Here is an 8,433-nt window from a genome sequence, read left to right on the forward strand (position 1 = left end):
TGGTATTATGTTATTATGGTTTTTTGCCGTCGGCACTGGAGATTCAGTCCAGTCTGAATGGGAGGTAATGAAGCTAATATGGAGATGGAAATCTTGAATACAAAACGGATGCCAATTATTCTGTGAGCTACGGATCTTATAAGTACAATACTCCATTTACAGCACTGGGCTTCCATATTATGTAAAAGGGGGGGAAAAAAAATATCAAGGTATAAGCTGACATGTGTGCATGTGTTTGGATACGCACTGGGGGATATATGTGATCAAAGCTTTTGAAGACATTTCTTTATGCCAGTGCTTTTGTGCACATGGAGGAAGAGATAGGTAGACGCTCCAGTATGTTTCATGTTTTATTTAGCCTTTTTTTGTCAGGGTTCGCTTTCTGTCTGCAGCATGCTCACCGTTCCCGCCCCCCCCTTTCCTTTATCCTCCTCTCTGTTTCTGCTCCCACTGGGCAGCCGGGTTGTATTCATCAGGCCCTCCCGTTTTGTTTGTTTGTTTATGGCGGCTGCACCCGTTGATCCGGAGCCGCAGTAACCCTGTCGTTTGATAAATGGCAACCATAGCATTACTGACTCCCCAGCCGAGCCTGGCGACGCCCGGCCAAAAAAAAACCCACAGGTTGATGTATGGCTTCCTTCACAGTGTCAAGTCATCTAACTAGAGCCCGTCCAGGCACAGTGCTCCTATAAGTATGTCTGTGTGTGCTTGGAATCCTGCCCTGTCCCGCTCCGGCCTCATGTGCGTCATCAGACTGCAGACTGAACGAGACAAAATGGGTAAATCGATGGGCTACAATGCATGAAAGATGCAAGTTTTGCAGGTTATTGTCAGAGAAATCTGTCCTGCTAGTGCAAGTGAAAGAACCAAGGTCGAGTCGGGGAGCGTCACTGTCAGGATTTAAGACGTACGGGCGAGGAAGATATCTTTATTTGCAGTTTGGAGGTTGCTTGAGATGTTTCAGATATCAAAAGGCATTGTAGAGATTTAATATGGCACTTTCATAATGTTGCAGGACTTGAGATAGATTTAAACAAGAATATGTCAGAACTGAGGCAGAGATATGTCAAATTTTAGCCACATTTCATTGGACGTCACCTTTGTCTTTCAGACTCTGTGCTCTTATTTTTTAATGCAGGCCTTCTTTGTGGTCAGTGTCAAAGTTTGTAGTGCATACGTGTCATCTTTACATTTAATATGTTGAAGTTCTTTATGTTGCAACTTTATGTTTCTGTAGGTTCAGTTTTAAATTTAATGTTGTGACAACTCTGTGCTTATAGTCTGGTTAGGTTTAAGAACAAAAACATCTTGGTCAGGGTTAGGGTTACCTTAATGCCATTTCTCTAAAACTTGTCAAGTCACATTAACGTTACATGTTTATTACCTGACTGTCATATCGGGAGGTGGAGGGGATGGTGGTGGAGTAAGGGTTAAGCAAGCCAGTGACTGAAGTTCAAGCCTGCGATTCAACATTTGTCAGCTGGACACCACTGGATATTTTTAATGGCACCCTGGGACAATTTCCAGCCGTGTTTGTGCCGACAAAAAACTGATACTTTGGACGAGAAGCCAGGACATCTCCAGTCCTGTTTGTGGTGACCAAAACAAGCCACAACACCATCTTTTCCTAACCCTAACCAAGTGATTTTTGTGCCTAAACCTAACCAGACTCTAAGCAACTATAAGTCGTTACAACATAAAATTTTAAAACTGAACCTAAAGAAATGAAACGTTGCAAGAGAAAGAAATTGAAAGTTTCAACATAGCCGTGGTTTGCAAAAACGTACATGGCCAACATTTACTCCGGCGAATGGGTTGGAAAAAGATCATGTTTTGGCTTACCTGGTTCTGTTGCCCCAAACACGGCTGGAAAATGTTGTGACGCTTCATCAGAAATATCTGGTTTTGTCGCCCACAAGCACGGCTGGAAAATGTCCCGATGGCTTCAAACTATCCAGTGGTTTCACACTCACAACTGTTGAAATACAGTTGCAGACAGTGGTCCCTCATTAAGAATATGCAGTGGTTTCACACTAAGAAATGTTGAAACATGGTCTCAACCCGTGGTCCCTCATTTAACGCATTCAGTGGTTTAATGCTACCAAATGTCGAAATTGGTCTCAAACAGTGGTGCCATGCTAAACTGAGCGGGTAAGAAACAATGGCGTCCCCCTTTTAGTTAGCTCTAGGTTTGTCTGATTATATTGAAGTGAGATTTACATAATGTCTTTTGCATCTTCAGTCATTTCTGCCCTGTTTTCACCCTCTTTAAAGCTGTTTCCATGCCTTTCTCCTACACTGCAGTAGGAACTTGTTTACCTCGTGCTCTTTGAATAGATTCATGCTGTCCAATCGCATTAAAATGCACTGTATAGATTATTGTTTGGCCCAAAGGTTCACTCATTCCTTTTCAAAAAGAAAATGGATTTACTTAGTTTGAGTTTGGATCGCAATTAGAAGCTCTATTGTTATTGGTAAAATTGGCCTCTCTGGAGGTGTGTGTGTGTGTGTGCTTCCAAGACGGATTGTTTGAAAAAGCTAGATAAGGCTTGTACGTGGGTGGCTTATGCACGTCTTTGTGGGTCCGTGTCTCCGGTGCACCCGTAAGCCTGTGCATACACTTTAACAGGGTTCCGATTTACTGTAAAATTCCACTCCTTAGCTCCCTCTTCTTTCTTCTCTCTCTGTATCTCCTGCTCCTCCTTTCTCTCCTGTCCCCATTTTGTTTCTATCACCGCAGCGTTCAAAGCGTGCATGGTGAGGTGTCTGCAGAAACCGGGGCCTCTGCTAAAGGAATTAGACTGCGCGCTGGGAGATCGCTCAGATAATGAAATGGTGGGAGGTAGAAAAACTCATTTTCTCACTTGCGAGAGGGAAACATACTAATGTGGCTATTGAAAATAGCACTGAATCGTACTGACAAGGAAATAAAGATTCCGAAATCCTACAGCGTTATTTGATTTCAGGGCTCGGGAGATATGGACTCGCTAAAGGGATAAAGTTCGGCGCTCGGTTTAACCATCCAAAATGGACTTGTCATGACGGGGGAAAACTATTGTTTTCAAACTGTCCTCCTCCCAGAGCGCAGTGACTGACAGTTTGCTTGTGTTTGGACAATAGCAAGGCTGAAGTTGGCAGAGTGTGGGTGTGCTTGTTAAAAAATGGCTCCTGTGGAGGGGCTCTCAGAGCTCTTACAGCATTATTGACGTCAGCTACTTGTGATGTTCTCTCTGCTGTACCTGCAACTGTGTGTGTGTGTGTGTGTGTGTGTGTGTGTGTGTAGGCTACATGTGTGAAGAATAGAGAGTTAGAGTACTGTAATGAAATTCACAGGGGTTGAATGGTGAGATACAAAAACAAACAGAAAATGAGAAGTGATGCAACCAGAGCAAGTTAGCGGGCTAATACCATGCAGCAAGACCTTGTGCCTTTAATACCCTGGAAATCTTAATATGCCCCCTTGCGTATGAGGTCCTACTGCTGGCATTGATCCACACACAGTGGAGAAAATTCAAATAACTGCAGCGAGGTGGTAGCCATTCATGAAAGGAGAGAAACATCTTGGTTTCTTTCTCTTCCTTCAGCGACCTTCAATGGTCAGGACCTTAATTTTCATGTAGCCTTTCTCATGGATAGAATGTTTACACCATAAGAATGGAGATGTTCAACAATAAATCTATACATATATATGTATATATATATATATATACATATATATATATATATATATATACATATATACATATATATATATTGCAGTGCTATTCATCCATCCAGTTTGTTTCGGTGTGAGCTGCACTACTTGCGGTACTAAAAGTGCCAAAAGAAAATGCATTTGAAAAAATCAACAGCAACGTCTCTTTCCAGAAACCATGATCCAGTTTCTTAGTTAGGCTAGCTACTCTGTGAAGCTGCACCTCTAACTAGGGCTAAGCAAACAGGCAAACGCCTCAAAATACACTATTCCATTATTAAATTGCAACAAAAGACTCATTTCATAGCAGAGGCCATTATCCCTTCACACCAGCTAGATCCTAAGATGGCAGCCCTTTGATTGAGAGCTTCTATGCCTGCCCTAGAGCCTACAACAGCCAAAGAGTGATCCCGTAGACCAGTGACTCACTCTCTTCTTTCTCCTCTCTCCTGAGCTGCTCACACACCAGTCTCTGGATGATTGATGCATCATGTAGTCACTTACATTTCAAATCCAGGAAAACAACTTGCAACTTTAAGCACCGTCTAGTTCCATTACATTGGAGAAAAGGCAGAACTGTCCCTTTGACAAAAATGTTTCACATAAAATCTAGCATTTTAGTTTGAGCTATCCAAATGCGCAATGGTCAACATCCAGTCCTTGACAGTTCAGCATTGCATTACGCTTCTATTTAAGCAGGAGAAGTTCTTGTCTGTGATCAATGATTGATTAATGATTGTTTTTGAAACCTTGCAGATTTATTTACTCCAATTTCTAACCTTGTTTATCACAGGCTCATATCACCAGGTTCACTCTTTTTAGCACTTCCCTGCTTCCATTTCACACTATCGAGCACTACCTGCTGTAATGCATTTTTCTTCTGTCACCAATCAGAGCTGTTACCCTCCAGTTTTACCCAAAAAATCCAGATATTTAATTCAACATCTTTACATTAACAACCTTGCCTTTCTACCCTACAACCCCCATGTGGACCCCATTTTTTTTTAACACACCTGGTCCAAAGCAAGGCACGTATGAAGAAGCCAGCGCCGTGTAACTCATTTGCCATGTTAAAGTATGTTAACAGGAGGAATTAGCACCGAAATTAAACCACCAGAGATTCCCGAACTCATCTAACTGCCAAGACGTTATTATAGACTCCATATAAATGTGTAAGGCGTCTTGGGAGAAGGTGGTTATTGAATTATGCCAAAATTAAACCATTAGCAGGGAGGAATCAATCTAACCAACTGGAAACAGCAACGTGACTCCTCTCAGTGAGGAAGTATGAGTTTTTATTCCGTCGCAGACATCTTGAAGGGCACTTTAAAGTCTCTATCATTTTCTTGCACATGACACTTTGTAGTCATATTCAATGAAAAATGCCTTGGAAAGCAATATAAGTTGGTTTACACAATGACCTGTGGTAAAAATACATTCCACGGGTGCAAACAATCCCCCCTTCTGTAGATATAACCTTAGCAGGGACTTTTTCCACATAAAAAGATCCTCTGTAGAAAATAAAGAGGGATTTAATTGGCCAGCAGTAAAAGGTCTGTCCATTCTTGCACTTGAGGCTGACATTCTCTTTTTTATACTGCCTCTGCTGCTAGCAAATGTAAAAGGCTGAGAATCTGACTCTGTCAGCACAAGTAGCATGGAGCCCAGTGCTAAAATAGAGATATGTATACACATGATATGAAACCCACGTAGCAAAATCGGTCTGGGCCAGTGGTAGGCCATTTGCACTCTGCTGAAATACAGCAGTGAATTAGCCAGGACACCTGTGACAGAGGCCTCAGGCTAGCTAGAGTCATACGTTGGCTGAGTTATTACTATGTCAAAGGCACTTGTGTTCTGGCTACCAGATCTGGACCACATTTGGTTTGAGTGTAAGTGGGCTTTTTGGTCCATACCAGTTTTGCCATGTGGGAGTAAGCACAGGTTTCTGAATTCTTAAAACAGTATTTAATTGCATAAATTAACAAGACAGAAAGCTGCAGAGATCATTTTGTTCCGATTTTTTTTCTTCTTTTAGTTTAAATGAAGTGCATGACTAAAGTAAACCCAAATTACTCTTCTCCTTTCTGCTGACTGAATGTTAACTGCTAATGGCTCCACAATTGGCCAGTTTACAGATGGCCGGTTTCTAATGTGATGATACGACCTCTGTGCTCTGTAAAGGATCCAATTTAAAATAGAGCAAGGGCAATATTTCAGTCAAAGTATACTTGAGCTAAAAATAAAAACTGGACGAGGAAAGTGAGGTAGTGCATGGAAACATTCGCAACTTAAAAAAAACATTGCACCTTTGCGAGTCACTTACCTTTGTATCTGCTTTGTCAGGTGAGTATGGATAGAACTGTTGATATTTAAACACTGTATACATACAAAAAATCATGACTAATAGATATATTTGAAACAATACAAATACAATTAACACCTAATTAAACTTTAATTAATAGTTAATTGATCATTTTATAGGGTTAGGGTAAGGGTTAATGTGTAAATTGATGTCTATAATACTTGACAAATGGTTAAAAGTATAATATAATGAATATAATATTATTTTATATGTATACAAATATACATATACAAACATATACATATACACACATATACATATACATACATATATACACACATATACATACACACACATATATATTATGAATGATATGTTAATCATTACATTGTTTGTCAACAGTTAAATAGCCAGTAACTTAAGTTTAATTAATGATGATTGACGATGATTATTATAGTCTTACCCAAATGTCAAACATCAGTGTCATCCTCTTTTCCTCTCTCCACTATAACAAAATGTACAATCAAAGCCCTTAACTGAAACGATAACATTTATCCACTCGCACCCTGATGAAATTAATAATTCATATGAAGATAATTACATACGACTGTGCCTTAAACATCCGTTTGTGTGTTTCGAAACCTGGTAATAGCTTTTAAATGAAAACTTGATTTCAAAAGAGGATAATATTCAAATGCTGTGGAAATTGGGGTCCCTGTAGGTTCCAACTTAATGTGAAAATTCAAATAATCAATTTGTGCCTCTGAGATTACTTACGTGGTAATAATTAAAGCCAGGAAGGCTATTATAAACACAAGGCCCAAGATCGCTGGAGTGTTATCTGCGAGACCTAGTTTTTGATTTCTGGTCTCAATACGTGGCTAGCATTTCTTTTTTTTGTAATTATTTTTTCATATATATGAGATTTTCTTTTGAGTTGTTTTGAAGCCACAGCTCATCGACGAACCTCATCATGCTTGTACCTCCAGGAGAAAGTGTTGATGAAGAAAATCCTTTTCATTCGGAGCAACAAAAGGGACACTCGCTGTCTGGACTGGTGGGATTCATCAGGAAGACAACTGAAGAACGACTATTTAAAGCTGCCGATCATCCCCACTCCTCTTTATTCAAGACATCTGCGCGTGTTATTGAGTTTTTTTCCATGTTGGCTGTTTGCTTGTAAACTCAGGTTAAGTGTAACCGTCGTAAACACAGATCTGCTTGGTTGGGAATGCGTTTAACCTTTATTTCATAGATTCCCCCCGCTCGAAAATACATTTGATTTTTTCAGCAAAAAACGTGCTTTGCATTCTGAGCGTTTCCCAGTGCAACCGCACTTTTTGCTCAAGGGCATCGCACAACAGCAGTTGTTGTTCACATTCACTGCCAAGAACTGTCATGCCAGAGCCGATGGATCTATAAATGCGTCCTGATCTCCTGCCTGTTTGGTATACCTCTGCCCTTGTTGCAATCATGCCCGGAATGCTTTGAAAGAAATGTGTCTCGTCTCTCAGATCAACACCAGAATAAAAACACATCCTGTCTTAAGATATTCAGAAGGGTTTCTAGAACATGCCTTTAAAAGCGATGTCTTCCTAGTGAAGCTACCGATAGGTTATATTTCATGCTGGTGAGATACTTTGAGCATGTTGACTTTTGACCATTTTCATGCTGGAAATTACACATTCACAGTCACCCCATGTTGTTAAGGATTCTCTCCCAGCTGGTGTGGAAGAGCTCCTAAAACTGCATGTAGATTATGATTGCACACTAACACTCCCTCTGAATCCCACTACGCAAATTCTTTCTCTGCTTTTCAGCTGCTTCACCCTTAGATGCATTGGAACTGACACATCTTCCATAAGTGGGTAAAAAAATTACCCGTATTAGAGTGTTTTCTTGCTCTTTTCATGATTTTGCACCAAATTTGAGTTTTACTGAGGAAGTATTGAAGATTTATGATGTTGAACTGTCAGCGAGAAAAACGAGTAAGACACCTGTTTCTTGCTATTTTCAGCACACACCAGTATATTGCATTTTACACTTGCACTACTTGGACAGATCTGACATACACTGATTTAAAAATACAATTGCAATGGACATAACTATTCCAGAAAAATTAGCCCTGCTGCCTTAAAAAGAAAAGTTCAATGTAAACAGGTGTACCGGTTCAAGTGTGGTTCATAGCAACATACCTGATATTTCCCTTCACAAAACATTCTCAAGAGCAATTCCTGAAGGGGACACTGATGAATATTTTTGAGGACAACCCAGGAAATTTTCCAGCCCTGTTTGTGCCATTAAACCAGGTGTTTTTACCGAGACCTCAGGACATCTACAGCTGTGTTTGTGGTGACTGAAACAGGGAGCCTATTTAAGCCAAAACACTGTTTTTCTAACCTAAACCAAATGTTTTTTTTTGTGCTTAAACTTA

General features: G+C 40.3%; 1 long non-coding RNA gene across 1 annotated transcript; it reads right to left on the minus strand.

The window, feature by feature from the left end:
• Positions 1 to 427: 427 nt before the first annotated feature.
• On the minus strand, positions 428 to 6,578 carry LOC311253038. The gene is made up of 3 exons (XR_014621606.1): positions 6,463 to 6,578; positions 1,843 to 1,975; positions 428 to 761 (listed from the first exon to the last, which is right to left on the minus strand). It is a non-coding gene; the product is annotated as an uncharacterized lncRNA (long non-coding RNA).
• Between the last annotated feature and the right edge of the window lie 1,855 nt (positions 6,579 to 8,433).

The sequence above is a fragment of the Pagrus pagrus genome (genome assembly GCF_965226575.1).
Source record: "Pagrus pagrus genome assembly, chromosome: 24".
NCBI lineage: Eukaryota > Metazoa > Chordata > Actinopteri > Spariformes > Sparidae > Pagrus > Pagrus pagrus.